This window comes from Phodopus roborovskii, unplaced genomic scaffold (genome assembly GCF_943737965.1).
Source record: "Phodopus roborovskii unplaced genomic scaffold, PHOROB, whole genome shotgun sequence".
NCBI classification, from domain to species: Eukaryota; Metazoa; Chordata; class Mammalia; order Rodentia; family Cricetidae; genus Phodopus; species Phodopus roborovskii.
The window spans coordinates 2,532,934-2,551,036 of NW_026126605.1; the positions used below are offsets into that span (position 1 = coordinate 2,532,934).

Below are 18,103 nucleotides of genomic sequence, written 5' to 3' on the forward strand. Positions count from 1 at the left end.
TGAATTCTTGTATCCTAGGTTGTAGTACTGTTTTGGGGAGGTTGTGTAACTTTGGGAAGTGGGGCCTAGCAGCAGGTCTTTGAGGTTATGCTAGCTTCTGGATCTGGCCTGTGTTCTTTGCTTTCTGAGCTCTATGTCATGGGCATGGTGGTACATGATTTTAATCTTAGCACTTGATGCAGAGGCAGAGGCATGGACAGGGACAGGGGCAGAGGCAGATGATCTCTGTGAGTTGGAGACCAGACTAGTTTACATAGGCCAGACAGGGTTATATAGTAAGCCTGGCATCTTAGATATTTATTGCTATGAAGAGACTACAGCATGCCTATAGCAGGAATACAGCATGATTAGACCATTGCTATAGTAACCCTTATAAAGGAAAACACTTAATTGGGGCTTGCTTACAGTTCTCAGAGGTTTAGCCCATTATTGTCATTGTTTGTTTGTTTTTTGAGACAGGATTTCTCTGTGGTTTCAGAGGCTGTCCTGGAACTAGATCTTGTAGACCAAGCTGGTCTTGAACTCATAGAGATCCACCTGATTCTAGTGCTGGGATTAAAGGTGTGTGCCACCACTGCTAGGCTTAGTCCATTATTGTCATGGTGGGAAGCATGGTGGTATGCAGCCAGCCATGGTGCTGGAGAAGGAGTTGATTGTTCTATATCTGGATTTTCAGGTAGCAGGAAGTCTTGAGTAGTGCCCATTGAGATATACTTTTTTCTACAAAACCACACCTACTCTAACAAGGCCAAACCTTCTAATAGTGTCACTCCCTATGGGTCTATGGGGGCCATTTTTTCACAAACACCATACATGGTAGCCTATAATGCTAGAACTCAGGAGATGAAGACAGGAAGATCAGGGAATCTAAGATTATCTTTGGCTACATAGAAAGCTTGGGGCCAGTCTGAGCTACAAAAGACCCTGTAGGAAAAAAATTAAGAGAGAGGGGCTAGAGAGATGGCTCAGTGGTTGAGAGCACTGGCTACTCTTCCAGAGCACCCAAGTTTTATTCCCACCATCTACAAATGTGGCTTACAATTGCCTGTAATTACAGTTGTGGTGGATATGATACCCTTTTCGGGGCTTCATGGACACAGGGCACACAGGCATACAAAAACCATCCATACACATAAAACTTTTAGAAAAGAAAAAAAAAGATTCAATTCTGTGATAGTAAATTAATTTTTATTTCTTCTTTGAGTTTTTAGACTAAGATTCCATTTGTCATGTGACTATTATTTGTTGTTGGGTCTTCACATCGTTGCTGTGGGCCTTCCAAGCTCTCTCTCCTTTCCATTTCTAACTAAGTTGCATACATCTCTTTAGCTACTTTTATGTTATATATGCATCTGTTACTTAGTACACTGTCAGTGTGTGTGTGAGTTGTGTATGTTTGTGTGGGTGCACATGCATGTGCACGTGTGTGTACCACAGATCAATCCCGGGTGTCATTCCTATGGACACACATGTCTTGGAGCAAATGAAGATAAGGGCTAGAACAGTGATTTCAAGGCAGCGTTGGAGGCCTTCAGTGCCAAGTGAATGAGGTGGACAGGACCCTGCAGGCTCACCTAGTGGGAGGAAATGGAGAATTGTAAACCTAGGGGAAGCCTCATAAGCCATGTCTGAAGGGAGTTTGGACTTCTGGGCAACCAGGAATTTACAAACAAACAAACAAACAAACAAAATAAATAAATAAACATGCCGGGTGTTGGTGGTACAAACCTTTAATCCCAGCACTTGGGAGGCAGAGGCAGGTGGATCTCTGGTCTACAGAGCTAGTTCTAGAACAGTCTCCAAAGCAATACAGAGAAACCCTGTCTTGAAAAACAAAACAAAAACCACAAACAAACAAAAAACAAATAAATCTATTTTGCCAGGCATGATGGTGCATACTTTTAATCCTAGCACTCAGAGGTAGAGGGAGGCATATCTCTGTAAGTCCAGAGCCAGCCTTGTCTACATAGTAAGTTCCAAGATAGCCTTGGCTACATGTGAGACCATGGCTTGAAAAATAACAAAGTAAAATATTTTAAAACCTACATTAAAAAACTCTTGTCTTAGGTGAAGCTAATTTTGCTGTAAGCAATTAGTGAGCACTCAGATACTAATAGCTGTGAAAGTCTCCCAGGGTAGCTGCTGAGGCCTGTGCTCAAGTCTGCTAGGCTTCAGGTAGTGCAGCTGTGTCACAAGTGACTGAACTCTGTGAGTGCTCAGACACCCCTACCTATGACGGCTTCCAGGATCAGTATAGGATTGTCCCCGGTTCCTATTGTCCTACTCATCAATTCCAAGCTTCTAGCATGTTTTTACCTTTGCTGAGAGTTAATAGCTTGGCTTTATCTCTTCTCCCAGACTGTGGGCTTTTGCAGAACTGAAGAACCCTTCACTTCAGACTCATTGTGGACAATCAAAATATGTTGGTTAAGTGGTTCCTCACTGGGGATTTCCAGGAGCAAAGAACAGCAACTGTCTTGCAATTTCAGTTGGAAGTGTACTGGATTGGCTGTACCCTCTGAAGAGAAGAAATTTGGGAATGCAAGGGAGGGGATTTCTAATTCCTGTAACAGTCTAGGATCCACAGGGAGAAAATGCTTTCCCAGGGCCATGATAATGGGTTACAGAGAATACAAGAAGCAGTTGGAGAAGAAACTGCAGAGTGTCCATATCTTCTGGGTCCCAAAGAACAACATGGGCCATATACTCTTTTTCATATTTTAATATTTTATCACTACAAATTCATTGTGTAAAATTATGGGTTTATTATATTTCTATTTAAAGTTTACTTATTACTATTACATATGTGACATCAATATGTGGGGGAGGGGACACATGCCACACAGCTTGTATGGCCATCAGAGGACATCTTTGCAAGTCTCTCTCCTCTTACCTGTATGTGGGTTTGGGGGACAAAACTCAGGCTACCAAGCCTGTGTGGCAAGCATCTTGATCTGTTGAGTCATGTTTTCTGGCCTTCAGTACATTTCTTTGAAATAATTATTTCATATGGGTGTGTGTTTCTGATGTATGCATGTCCCTAGACACCAGAAGAGGGTGTTTGAACCCTGAAAAAAGGAGTTCCAGACAGTTGTGAGCTATATGATCTGAGTGCTGGGAACAGAACTCAGGTCCTCTTCAAGAGCAGCAAGTGCTCTTAACTGCTAAGCCCTCTTTCTAGCTTGCCCACTGCATTCTATACAGGGGTGAACTCTATTCTCTCTACAGTCACCTCTCTATTCACTTTCTTTTTTTAAAAATTTATTTATTTTTTATTTTACATGTCGATCCCAGTTCCCTCTCCCTCGCTCTCCTCCCTCCCTCCCTCTTTTCCTCCCTTTTACCTTCTCTGCCCTGTCACATGCACCCTGACCACCCTCCCCTCCCACCCCCACCCCAATTCCACATGTAGGGCAATGCCATCCAGGTGTGGTTATGTAGATCTGACAGGTCATTTGAAGTAGGGACTAGGGCTTCTCTTCTGTCTCTAGGTTAAGGAAGTATCTCTATTTCAGTTTTTAAGTCTTGAACCATTTCCTTCACCTGTTTAATTGTTTTTTTCTTGGCTTTCTGTACTTTATTTTCCTTGAGAAATTTGTTCATTTCTTCCAATTTTGTGTTTGTTTTTTCTTTCATTTCTTTAATGGATTTTCTCACATCTTCTTTGAGGGCCTCTATCATTTTTATGATGATAATTTTTAAGTCATTCCCTTCTGCTTCATCTGCTTTGTTGTGTTCCGGTCTGGTTGGTGTAGGTTCCCTAGATTCTGGTGGTGTCATGCTTGTCTTTCTGTTGTTAGGTGTTGTATTATCTTCCCATAGTTTCTTCCAGTAGGTGTTGGTGGGGTCTCCCCCTCTCTCTATGGTACTTCCCTGGTGAGCTTAGGTGGATCAGAGGTTCGATGTCTGAAGCTCTGGGTGGTCCAAGCTCTCTAGGAAATCTCTCCACAGGCAGGGGCCCGGCGATGGGGGTCAGCGATCAGGCTCCAGCAGAAGACTGGTGATGGGGGTCAAAGATCCCGAAGGCTGGGACTCAGGATGTTCCTCGTGCCTATAGGCAGATCTAGCCTGGGTCTGGCACTCTCCAGCTGTGGCCTCTTTAGCAGAGGCTCTCTATCCAAGGCCTGGTGATGGGGGACAAAGGCTGGGCTGAAACTCCTTTACTCCCTTTCTTATCCTCTTTTCTCCCTTTCTCCTGCCACATGTATTCTGATGGGAGTGTTGAACCAGGCTTTGTGACTTGAGTTAACATTTTGACCTGAAACATTTTTGGCTGTGTGGTATGAAACATGTCACTCAACTTGTATGTCGTTGGCATAGGCTTTGAATATGAACCACTTAAATTTGCATTTTGACCCATAGGCTGGCAATGTAGCTTAGAGGCAGAGGAATTGTCTATCATCCTGAGGCTTGGGGTACACACACACACACACACACACACACACACACACACACACACACCACTGAATCTTGATTTTCTTCAAGTGTGGAACAGTAATAGTCATGGCACATGCTTTAGGGTTATTATATAAAATGTGTTAATACTTAAAGCACCTTGCCCACTGTGGACATTTGATTCGTGGTGGTGATGATCAACACTGATGTCACTTTGAGTTGGTGTGTGTGTGTGTGTGCATCCATCCCATGAAGAGTAGCAGGTTTCTAACCCAAGCGCTTGGAGCCTGTGTCCAACCTTCTGCTAGCCATCCATTCCACCTTATGGTTCCCATTGCTTAGCTCTGCTCAGGTGAATGCCCTGATACAGGGCCTCAAGATCTAAGGCCTCATCTTCACTTGGGCCCAGATATTTCTAGTGTTTTCCAGCTGCTGGAAATCAAGGCTGCCCTGTGGTGGATGTGCTACTTTTATTCCCAGCCTTGCTGAGGAAGTGCCAGTGGGAGAGGATGCAGAGAGGAAATTCTCCCTGGATACTAGAGTACTGACTGCAGCTGTGCAAACAACTAGGCTGTTAAGAAAAACCCTAAACCATTTTAAATGTCATATTTTGTAGGTCTTTGAAAGGTTTGAAGAATGACTATTCATCTCAAATACATTTCCTCTTTTCTGCCTAAAATAAAGAGAAGGGCATCAGTCATCTGACTTCCTGAGACCCTACCAGGGATGCTGAGGGCATAGCCACAGGGAACCTTCTGCTGGCAATTTAGTGGAATGATTTAGGGAAGGAAGCATTGAGGGTGGAGACCAACAGTGGGATCCCCAGGATACCTGGCCTTCTAGGTAATGCAAGCCTCATACAGATAAGGCATGGAAATACCCAGGACCCTGCCATCTGGGTCTGAAGCAGCTCCCCGCTTATCCAGCAATTCTATGGCCCTTAGCATGTAAGTCTAAGTCACATGAACTCCATGGCATAAACAACTTATTAACTGAGCCTATTGCCTTGTGGTATGGGACTCCTTCTTTTCTTCTAAAAAACTTTTTTTAAAATTATTTATTTCATTTCACATGCATTGGTGTGTTGCCTGCATGTATGTCTGTGTGAGAGTGTCAGGTCAGGAACTAGAGTTACAGACAGTTGTGAGCTGCTATGTGGGTGTTGAGAATTGAACCCGGGTCCTCTGGTAAAGCAGCCAGTGCTCTTAATTACTGAACCATCTCTCCAGCCCCATCCCTCTAAAACCTTTAAAAATGGATACCTAATTTTGTCTGGCAGAAAAGAAGCCTGTCTTGCTTTGGAACCCTGCCAAATTGTGCTGCCTGCCTGCTGAATTAATAACCCCTATGAAGCTCTCACTTGAAGGACAGTTTCTCTCAGTGCCTCTCTCTCTTGAACCCATCTCTTGTCCTTTTTTTCTTTAAATAGACAGTGAGGAAAGGCAGGCAGAGACACCCACAGGTTGGGGAGGTTGGACCAATGGATAGATGAGAACTACTTTGGGGTCACATGGATACTGAAGATCCTTCCGAATGAGGGGTGGACCTCTGTCTACTTATTTCATTTCTTTCCTGGCCAATGGATGAGTCATCACTATGCACTCTCACAGACCTGTCCCATCTACTTGCTTTCATCTCATGCCAATTTTCCCCTAATAGTCCTGGAACCCTCTGACAGCACAGCAGCAGTGTATTATAGTCTTCCTCTTCTTTTTATTGCTATCCTTTTTAGAGGTTGCTATATTTACATGGTAGCTCATATGTCCTCTTCCCCAATTGATGGAATCTATTTTATTCAGGACTTCTTTCCCACCTCTCCCAAAAGTTCAGTTTTCCAGAATCTTTTATAATAGTTGCTCATACATTTAAGCCTATGGTGACATTTCACATTCAATTCATGACAAATATGATGACTTTGAATGATTCTTTTTTCCTGGGGAGATATGAACAAATAGCTATTCACCCTGGATAGGACACCAAAGACAGAGCAACGAAACCAGTTTATTTAAGTGTGGCTTCATGAACCAGGGAGTTTACTAGGGTCATGTCAGAACGTAGATCTCAATTCTCATCCCCAGGGTAGGCAATGACTCAGAAAGCTGGATCCATGGAGGTCTCTGCATGACTTGCAGGCAGCCCAGCTTGTCTGTCTGAGGGTCTCTTCCCTACAGCAATTGCTTACTGCTTGTTACCTAGGGGAGAGAGAGAGAGAGAGAGAGAGAGAGAGAGAGAGAGAGAGAGAGAGAGAGAGAGAGAGAGACCTAGCTTTCAGAGGCTTCCATGGATTTGTAAAGTCAGCCATATGGGCTTTGTACACTTCATGTACTTCCTGAGTCTAATGAGCTTCCCTTTTCCTTTGGGAGGCTGCTGGTTGAAGCTGGATCAGAGAGATGGGGCACAAGTAAAGACAGCCAAGAAGAGCCATTGAACAGCTTGGGGAAGGATGCAACTAGAGTCTGGGTGGAAGAGACCCAGTTTTGTTCTGTCTCTAAACACCTGCAAACACCTGAATCCCTGGCAGGAATGGTGAGGTGGAGTGGCCCATAGGGGAAAAGGCTGTGGATTTCAGGTGGCTGGGCACAAATATTCTCTCTCCACCCCTTTCTACACTGAACCCAGGACATCCTTTTCTCACAAGAGACTTGCTGATAATCTAGGGTGATAAAGTGTCACCACTGTCACCACATTGTTATGCAATGCCAGTGCCCACTCTTATAAATCACCCCAAACTTGAAGAGGAGAGTGAAGTGAGCATTGTGTTATAAACTGCAAAGCCCATTAATCACTCAGCTATCAACCATAAATATGACAGGTCCATCCATCAATCCTGTACCTTTCTTTCTGGTCTTGGAACGAATGCATTAGCAACTTAATGGCTTTAGGAGTATTTTCTCCTATAGACTTGAAACAGAGTATTTTATTATTAGTCTTGTGGGCCATGGAGGAAGGAAAAAGGAGTCACCTTCTGCTACAGTACCCAGCTCTTTGTGGGTCTACAGACAAAAATGCAATTCACAAAAGTGACTGACATTGGCTGCACTTTTGAGTCCTCAGAGCCTGGCCCAACAGTCAGGGGACTTCAGTGGCTGTGACCCACCTCTCAAAGCTCTGTACCTGACTGACACACTTGCAGCACTTGACTGGAAGACCAATTTTCTCCAGGATTTCACAAATTCAGAATCCCAAGTCATACCCTTGTTCTGGCTCTACTGTGGGTGTGTTGATTTGAAGTTTCACTCTTGGGCTTCTTGTCTTCTCCCTTAGACTGCTGTTCTGTAAACCTGACCTCTTCACTGTTTGTCTATCATCCATGCTCCTTCGAAGTTTCTATTTCTCAGCACTTCTCATACACAAGGCCATAACTGTGCCTGGTGCTGAAAAAAAAAAATCAGTGTAGATATAGTACTTGTGTTTCCAGCTTTGCTGTTGAGGGGGATGTATACCCCATGGAAGAATCAGAAATGATGAGGCCCTAGTTTTCCTCTTGGTCATGGGAGCCCTTCCCTGCCACTCTACACTGACTTTAGGACTTCACCATGGTAAATTGATTGGTTGTACTTTTGGGGGTTGGGCTGTGTTGTTGCATCCCAGCATGCAAGAGGTGGTCCAACCTGTAGGTGTGGAACTGAATGCCCTCTGCATATTGCTTGATGGATGATGAGATCTAGTGTGACTAGGATCTGAGGTTTTGCAATTACACAGATCTATTGTGTGACCCTAGGCACTTTATTTCATGACCCAAGTCTCCATTTCCTCTCCAGGTGGGCAGATGGACTCTGTGCCTCAGAATAGTGATACCAGTGGGTGCCACTGCTTCCTCTGGGCAAAAGCTGTGTTGAGCATGTGACTTGATGAAGCTCATGTTCTCACACTAGCTCTGAGGGCAGGTCAGGCAGAGGCTGAACTGCAGAGGGCCCAATTCTCTGCAACAGTGGTTCTCAGTCAGGGTACTAACGCCTGAAAGACGTTAGTAATTTCTGGAGGTTCCTCTGGCTATGAGAAATGGTTATGGAAGCCACTTCCCCCATGCTAATGAGCAATTCCCCTCTGTGTCCACAGTACTGGTGTTTAGAAGTCCCATTCTAGGACAAGAATACTGGTAGGGCTATTGGGGACCCAGCTATTAAGACCCTGCTTTCTCCATACTTACCAAGAAATATTCCCCCAAATCCTGTCTCTTACACAGAATTTCATGTATGAAGTAGACAACTGGTGTACAGCACAAGATTCACTGGAGTGGCTCAAATATAGATTAATATAATTTTATTTGGTGAGAAATCACTTACACGTGCCACAAAGTCACTGCTCTGAGGATCCACACCAGATGCCCTCTGTGACCTGATCGGGAGCAAGAGAAAGCAAGACTGTCCTGGACCCTAGACCAAATACTGCATGCTCACCTACGCACCTGTGATCAAGCCCAAATGGGTGTGGTCAGCACCACAGGTGCAGCTGGGTAGAGCTCTCATTACAATTCCCCTTTTAGTCTAAAGAAAAAGATTTAGGCTTGATACAAAACTATATACAAAGGCAGCAAATATCAAGTATGCTCTTGGAAAAGTAAACATAAGAGCGTACACACTTAGACCATATTGCAGTGAAGCAACAAGAGCAAAATGGGAAGAACTAAACATATCCAGTCCTAGGGTGAAGGCAAACAGATTACTACAGTGTTGTCCTAAGCTGGAAAGCTTAAGTCTTGTACCTAATATTTCTGTCTAGGAAGAGAGAACAATAATTCAACCTCATCAAAGACCTGAGAAGGAGGATTGTAAGGAGTAGGGTTTTTCTGCCTGCCACTGGTCTTGTCCCGCCACCTCGACAGCCCCAATTAACACACAGAGACTCTATATTTGATATAATGCTGTTGGCCAGGTACTAGTTTCTTATCGGCTAGCTCTGTCTTAAGTATTAACCCATTTCTGTTTATCTACATTTTTCCACGTGGTCTTCTTACCGGAGAGCGGGGGCCAGCAGTTCTGTTCTCTCCAGATTCTCCATCTTGACTCCTTACTACTTCCTCCTTCCTACTTGTCTCCTAGTCCCACCTATCCACCTATCTTGCTTTCCTATTGGCCAACAGTGCTTTATTCATTAACCAGTATGAGAAACATATATACAGAATGACATCTCCCATCAGAGGATAACAATTCTAGGGTAGGCAGGAAGTGCAGGGGAGCAGCTTCCAAAGGTGCAGTGAAGACAGAAACAGCAGGATACCTGGACAGCCACCTAAAGCCTCACAGCAATGTCAGGGCAACCAGTTTTGGCTAAGGCCTGGAGTATCTGACTGACCAACACAGAAACAGGGAGGTTTAAAGGCTGTCTTACCCTGACTTGGCAAAGTTCAGCAGTCTTCTATGTTTATCTCCTGCAAGCACAGTAGGACAGCATGTCCAAAGTCAGTGGTTGAAGTGGGGGCAGTTCTTTGCCCAAGAAGCCATCAGCTGAGGAGAGAATGGACTCCAGAGGAGGTGAAATCAGTGACCAACATTTTCTTGGGAAAACATTTTCTTGGGAATAGATCGGTGCAAATGTGTCTAATGTTAATGGGATACTAGTATCGAAACATTTAAATGCCATATTCTGCAGGTATATGAGTGTTTGAAGATCAAAATCTATGTTTGACTAATCTCATAGGTATAGGACCTAGTTGTACAATGGCTGAAGCTTCCCAACTGAGCCATGTGTCCAGCTCTGTGACTTGCATTTTCATCCAATATTATAAACAATTCTTCATGCCATTGAATGTGTTTTTAAAAAATTGAATCAATGCTTTCTTGAATTTTATTATATAAATGTACTATAGTGTATTTAATCGCCCCCTTCTTGTTTCACAAGCAGGTGGTTTCCAATAGTACTCTTTTGTAATGAATCGATCCCTTGGTGGTTATGTATATACATTCTTAGCTACATCTCTATTTCCTTGGCCTAAGTCTCTAGGGACAAAATTACAGGACCAAACAATGTGAAAAGGGTTGTTATTTATTTAAAGAATATTAGACAAAGTCATACTCCAATTGGGATCATTGACATGTTCTTTGTGTCTCCTCAAAGTTCATACACTGAAATCCTAGTCCCCAATGGGACAGACAGTATGACAGACAGTATTAACAAGAGGGTAGAGTCCTTATGCATGACATTGGCATCTGTTGTGGTTTGAGTGTGAAATGCCTCCCCAAATGACATGTGTTTGAACATTTAGCCATCAACTGAAGATCTTGAGGAGACAGAACCTTGTCCATCTTGTACTTGAGATTTTAGAGACTGCCCCCAATTGTTTTTTTTTTTTTTTTGGTTTTTTGAGACAGGGTTTCTCTGTATTGCTTTGGAGACTGTCCTGGAACTTACTCTGTAGACCAAGCTGGCTTCAATCTCACGGAATCCTGGGATTAAAGGCATGAGCCACCAATACCCAGCTGACTGTCCCTAATTTTTGCTCACAGTCTGCCTCCTGACTACCTATGCAATGTGATCAGAGGCCTACTGCCCCCACTGCTGTTTCTGTCTCTCTGTGGCAGATTCTATCCCATTTCCCATTGGAACTGTGTGATAACACAAACACTTCCTTAAATTTCTCTGAGAGACATTAGTTTGCAGTAACAAGTACCTGAGACAGTGTTTGGAGAACCCAGGGAATGGTCTTGCCTCTTCTACCACCTGAGCAGAATATGAAGGCACCATCTAGGAAGAAGTGGTTCCTGACTACACACCCATCTGCTAGTGCCAAGGTTTTGGATGTGCCAGGCTTCAGAATGGTAAGAAATAAGTTTCTATTGTTTATAAGTCACCTAGCTTATGCTATTTTATTATAGCATTCTAAATGGACCAAGACAGCATCATCTCAACTTTTGACATATTGCAATGTTCTAAAAATTATTTAAATTAGTTATTATGTATGAACATGCACCTGGTGCTACAAAGTTTAGAAAAAGGAGTTGCATTGGGTCCATTGGAACCTGAGTTATGTGTGGTTATAAAATGCAATGTGGATATTAGGAACCAAGCTTGAATCTTGTCTTAGAGCCACAAGTTCTCTTAACCACTGAACCATCTCTCCAGCCCAACAAATATTATTAACAGAAAACAATTTTGTTTACCCCCTGGGAAAGGCGTTATAGTTGACATGGTAGTATGTTCAATTTTCAGTTGTGATAAAGTACCTGACATAGAGGTTGGAGAGAAGGCTCAGCAGTTGACAGTGCTTTACTATTCTTATAGAGGACCTAGAGGTTCAGATTCCAGCACCCCCAAGGCTGTCTGCAGCTATTTGCAATTTCAGTTCCACAGGATCTGGCATCTTCTTCTGGCTTCCACAGGGTCCTGCACACATGTGGTCAATATAAACTAATGGAGACAAGTATGCATACACATGAATGAAATAAATCTGACATACAAACTTAAAATGATGAAATATATATTCTGACTTATAGTTTCAGTCCACAGTTTCTGGCCCTTTTGACCCTGGGCCCATATGAAGCAGGACATCATGGTAGTGAATATCACAGATGGAAAGCAAAGAGATACTGGGAGAGTTAGAACAAGCTATAATTCCAAGAACTCCCAACCTGTGACCTGTAGTGATATCTTATTTATACTCTAGTAAATAAAGCTTGCCTGAAGATCAGAGGGTGGAGTTAGCCAGTAGTTAACCATAGAGGTCTAGAGATCTGCAGGGACAGTCAGGAAGTGGTAAGGTGGGAGGAGACAGGAGCTCAGTCTCTTTTTGGTTGGGAAGTTAGCGAGGTAAAGGTGACTGTGGCTTGCTCCTTCATCTCTGTGATCTTTCAGCATTTATTCTATATCTGACTCCAGGGTTTTATTATTAAGACCTATTAGAACTGGTGCAACAGGGATCTACTTGGTCTAATGAGGAAACTCCTAGTGTTTTCAACATCTCTCAAAACAGTGGCACTGTCTGGGGACTAGGCTTTAATATATAAGCCTTGGGGGTGGGGACAACACTTCATATTCAAATCTTAACAGCGGCTGATTGTATTTTTCTATTGGTGATCATTTATTTCTCTGCTTTGTGAGCTGCCTGCTTATATACTTTGTTCATTTACTCACTAGGGGCTAATGCTGTTTTCCTCTCTCATATATATGTATAAACGTCTTTATTATTATGCTTACTTCTGTTCCTTGACATTTCTGATAATGTTTATTCTCCCTTTATTATTTGAAAATTTCTTTTCAAACAGTGCCTGGATTTTGGCATCATTCTGTACCTCCATCCAGTTTCCTCCGGGTCTGAGGATAGCCATGTAATTCTCCATGAAGGGTGAGGTGCCCAGCTCCTGCTTTGGACACTCATTTTATCCTCAGTGACAGTTGAGCTTGAGCCTCTGTTTTGAGCCCCTGGGATCTAATCTACTTTGTAATTTGATCTTTCATCCATTCTCCCCCATTTTTTTTCTCCATGCTATTCTTCCCCATCAATTCCTGACAACTGCTAAACATTTTTGTGTTGCTTCAGACTTTGAAGTACTTAATGACCCTTTCCTGGCTCATCAAGGACAGGTGAATCTTTCCATCTTCTCTTCTTACCTGCAGAGATCCTGGGATGTTGGAACATTATTGATGTCTGGCAGTTCTTAGGAGGGACACTGCCCTCTACCTGGGTCAGATCTGGTCATTTCATTTTAAGAAGACCCAGTCACTGAAGGTCTCAGAGCTATCTCTGTCCCTGAGAAAGCAGCAAACTATGGCGATGTGGCTCTAGGCAACAACCTTGGGAAGCATGCTGGTAGTATCATGGCATATTGTGGCCCTAACTCTGCTGTAAGCTGATGGACTATGTAGGTTTGGGGGCTTCCTTCTAGACTTCTTATCTGGGCTGTCCCTCTGGGGTAGAAGTGTGTGTCTCCATTTCATTTTCATTGGCTTTGGATTTCTTTTTATTTTGGTTCAAATCCCTGTCTTGTCAATTACTAGTTTTATGAGCCACAGTTGGCAATTAAGATTGAGAGGGACAGCTGCAGACTGGTCCTACCACCTGTGATGGTCAATATTGTCAACTTGATAGGACCTATAATCACAGAGGAGACAAAGTTCTGGGTATGTCTTTGAGAGATTATCTATTGTGGGTTAGAAGATCCATGTTAACTATGGACAACACCATCCCCTGGGATGGTATCTTGGACTGAATAAAAAGGAGAAAGTAGGCTTTGCATCAATATCCATCACTCTCTGCTTCCTGATTACAGATGCATTGTGATGAGCTGCCTCAAGCTCCTGTGTCTATGGTTTCCATGCCATAGTAGACTGGGTCTTTGAACTCTGAGCCAAAATAAAACCTTGATTTCTTAAATTGACCCCACCTCACCCCAGGTATTTTGTTACAACAATAAGACAACACACCATCTTAGGCTTAGTCCCTGGAGTACCTAGGCGTGCTCACTGTTTTGGCTTAATGTTCCTCTCTCTCTCTCTCCCCTCCCTCCTTCCCTCCCTCCTTTCTCCCTTCCTTTCTTTTGATACAAGATCTCATGTGATGGAGTTTTGCCTTGAACTCACTAGGTTGCCTCAGCTGGGCTTTGTGATTCTAGTTCTTCTGCTTTCACCTTCCAGGTCCTAGGTTATAGGTGTGCACCACCTGTCAGGGATTTATTCAACACTAGGGATCAAACACAAGTCTTTATGTATGCTAAGCAAAAACTTGATTGAGCCACACTTCCAGCCCAAGCCTGAATCCCTAAGTATCTCGTATATCACAGTTTCCTACAAGGTCTGAATTCATTGCCTGTCCTCAGCTCCTATTTTGCCCAACCATAGCAGACTCTTCTGAGAGAGCAGACTTTTCAGTAATCACTGAGCCCGAGTGGGCCTCTCAGGCATGGTAGAGCTTCCTTACCATATGACCCGATATCTACCATGTTGTCTTCCTAAGGTGGTCAAATTGTTCCCAGGTCCTCAAAACAAGCCCTGGCATGTATGCCCACTCTGTGAGGGTGCTTGGGAGCTAGTTTAGTCCAGCTCACTATCTTTGTCTAGATAGTGGGCCTGCTCCATCTGTGGACCCCTTAGCAGGCCCTAGAAGTAAGGTTTCTGTGGAAAAACATTGCTTTGTTAAGTAAATAAATAAATAAACAAAGTATAATGTAATATTTGTAGTTGTTATTATTTTGGGGATTTTATATAAGTATTCTACAAGGGAGCCAACTTCTATCTCTTTTATTATTGTTTTATTAGAAGTTAAATGACTTTTCTCCGTGTTAGTATTTTCTGAAGAAATGGATTCCTCAAAAATTGCATGTTTTTGTTTTTTCGTCCACCCCCCCCTCCTTCACCACCATCACCCCATCCCATGTTTACAGGCTACCTTTTTTTTTTCTTCTTGTACTAGGAGTAAGATGACTCATCCCAAAGGGTCAGTCATGAGGCAGGTTTGGTAGTAAAGAAGGCAAATCTGCTTGGGGTCAATGGGTAAAGGAGTCCTGGAAGGCATTATCTCAGTGGCATGAGGACCCTGTGGGGGAGGGAGTAGAAGAGCCAGTGCCCCCTGCTAGTGGCACCTAGTCACTTGGACTTCTGGGGCTCCACTTTGAACTTGTCCCTCTCTGGCTCCTCCTGGCAGGTCTTTGTACCTGCTCTCAGGTTTTACCAGGCTTTGAAGCTCAAGGGTGAAAATTGGCAGAGTGTAGAAAGGACAGAATGCAAGCTGGGGAGGTGGCTCAGTGGTTACATGCTTGCCATGCAAGCAAGAAGTCTGAAGTTTAGATCCCTAGGACCCATGTGAATTCTTCGTGGGTGTGGCAGTTTGTAGTTCTGGCCTTACAGCTGGGGGATCCCTGGGAATAAGATGGCTAGCAAGGGCACCTGAATCAGAAGAGTTCTTAGTTTGATTGAGAAAGCCTCCCTCAAAGAATAAGGGGGAAGAGTGATTGAGGAAGATGTCTGACATCAATATTAGACCTCCACACACATTCATGTAAGTATGCATGTGCATCCCTCCCACACACACCTATATACATGCAAACATGCACACGCACATGCATGCAGACCACCCATACATACACATGCTATGGAAAAGTACAGAACTCTTGTCTGGGCCTAAGGGAGTAAGAAGTGGTTCAGCATGGCTAAGGGCAGAAAAGACAAAGTTCCAAGTTCCTAATGTGCAGTTCATGCAGCATCAGATACTGAGCCAGTTGAATTGATGCACAGCAAAGTTCATCTATGCCAGGCTGTCTATTCTTTTCCTTTTATTTTGTGGTACAGGAGAATGTAGCATACCCTCACATATTCTCTACCACCATTCTCTATTCTAAAGCCCTCTTTTTCACCCTTGGCTTCAGTGGTACAGGCCCAAGGTTATGGGCCTGCTAGAGGCTTGAGGATGCTCTTGCAGGCAAGGTCAGCTCCCTCCCCTTTTGTTGTGGCTCAGGTGGGAATGAGTACCTCTTTCTCTCTATGAGAGGTGAGGCATAGAAGTCTGCCTGGGGGGGGTCTTCATTACTCCTGGGCAGGAGCTGGGTTCTCTAAACCACACAATCCTCTGGGTCATAGGCAGGGCAGGAGCACCAGTAGGGGAGGCCCAGCAGGTGAGGTGTCTCCTAAGCCTGCACTGACCAGACATCCCTGTCTCCTCCTCCCCATCTCCTTTTGTTCTCTTTTTTATTGGCTGTACAGCCCCTGAATCCCTTTTTCCCTGTGTTTGCCATGAGGAGGCATTTCCACACTAAACAAAGACTTAATGGTTTCCATTTTTTAAAATTTTATTCCATTTTATGTTGCTCCTAGTTTCTCTACTGTGAATGATTTATTCATTATACCTCTTGAGCAGACAGCATGCTGCCAAAGCACTGGGCACAAAAGAGATTGAAAAGACACCATGAAGCCAGAGCAGGGACCATTTTGAGAGCTACATGAGGTGACTTCAGCCCTAGGGCAGAAGAGTGAGGTTGATGGTGTTACTGGGACACTGGAGATGGTGTCACCTGTTACAACATCAGTTAGCAGAGGGTTGAATCTTTAAATTATGCTATACTCCGAAGGCCGATGATCTGAGAAAAAAAGCAGGTTTACACCCAGGAAACTTTTCAGTCTCAGGTTACAGGGGACCCCAGTTCCAGTCGGTCATCCCAGAGATCAGTCATGCTCTACCCTTGATCAGATGGTCAGCCTTGTTCCTGGGATTCATGATGTCAGTGTCTCTCTCCTTTTGTCTCCTGTACATCTCCCTCATTATCTTCTGTCTGACAATTAGGTCTCAGGCACTCGTAGGGACACTGAGTTTGTTGGGGTCTGCTGCTGTTGCTCTTGAATCCTTCTAGGTGTCACTTGGGTAGAGCACAGGTTAATTTAGGACAAAGCAAATCCTCGACACCATGGACAATGTGTGCCTGCCTATTCCTCTATGCAATATGGAGTATAATTTTGTCCTTGAGAGATAATGTAAAAGTGCTTCGTATTCATTATGTTTCTTACTGCTGTGACCATAAACCTGGCAAGAAGCAACTTAAAGTGGGGTTTACTTTAGCTCACACACTTGGGGAAGGATGCAGTCTGTCTCAGTAAGCAGGCAGGGAGGCAGTAGCATGGTGTGACTGGTCATATGGTCTACAGTTAAGAAGTAGACATAAATGTAGATGAACTATTTGTGTACTAGATTTTTTTCAAGGTCTGGTCATTTAAGTCTTATCCTTCAAGACTTATTTTTTGACTGGACTCAGAAGTAGAAGCTCTTAGCAAAGATAGCCTACATCCATTGGCAATCTGTTCTTGGCATTTCTCTTTGGCTTCCTTCATTCTCTTGCCCTGAAGTTTAACTTATTCTGTAGGTTCCTCCTTGTTATTTGTGCATCATTTCTTCAGAGTAATACGTTGGTGCTGGTGTTGCAGGAAACCTGGATCTTGGACACTTTGGTCTTGGACTTCTTGCCTTCTTTGTTTATAGGTTTTCTGACAGTGTATTAGTAGACATCATCTTCTTTAGCAATTGAAAACGTTCTGATTCTACTAGATTTTTGGGCTCCCAATGACTGAGGCACAGTAGTATCTATCAGGCCAGGAATACCTTTAATGTTTTATCGCTCCAGTAATCAAGTTGAAAATACTCAGATTCATCCACAATGCATCCAAGGACAGACTTATGCTTCCTTCTTCATTTCTACTTGGTCTATAACAAGAATGACCTTTACTCAACAGCTGGCATGCTCTACTGTGGGTCAAGATACCATGCTTCGTGGGAAAACCTGTTTGTCACTCCTGCCATTGTTTGGGACTGCATGGCCCTTCCACTCTTTACCACAGCAACAGTAGCTCCTTCTTTGGACATGTGTTTCTCATAGAAAATACAAAGTTTGTGTTCATCATATACTTCAGTGAGCTTCTGACAGCTGGTGTCCGGGAAGCAGATATTCAGCTTCATCTGGACATGACTGACCACCTAGGAGGTACCACTAAAAATTTTCACCCTCTTTTTTACTCAGTCCCAGATCCTGTTCGATGAGATGCTGGCCACATCCAGGGTGGGTCTTATCTCTTCAACTAAATCTTTTTGGAAACATACCCAAAGAAACACCTAGTGGGGGTGTCTCCATGGTGATTCTAAATCTATTCAGGTCGACAATGTTATCTTGTCCCCATTACTGGGCCTTCTAGTTGTCCATTGTTGAGGAAATTACAATTCTGAACAGTTAGATTGTATGATGAGTGTTATGAGTGGCAGTTCTCTCAGGCATGTATTTGTCATGGTGAGAGCAAA

At 43.6% G+C, this 18,103-nt stretch overlaps 1 pseudogene; it reads right to left on the reverse strand.

The window, feature by feature from the left end:
• Positions 1-17,034: 17,034 nt before the first annotated feature.
• On the reverse strand, positions 17,035-17,767 carry LOC127237564 (40S ribosomal protein S6-like; annotated as a pseudogene).
• Between the last annotated feature and the right edge of the window lie 336 nt (positions 17,768-18,103).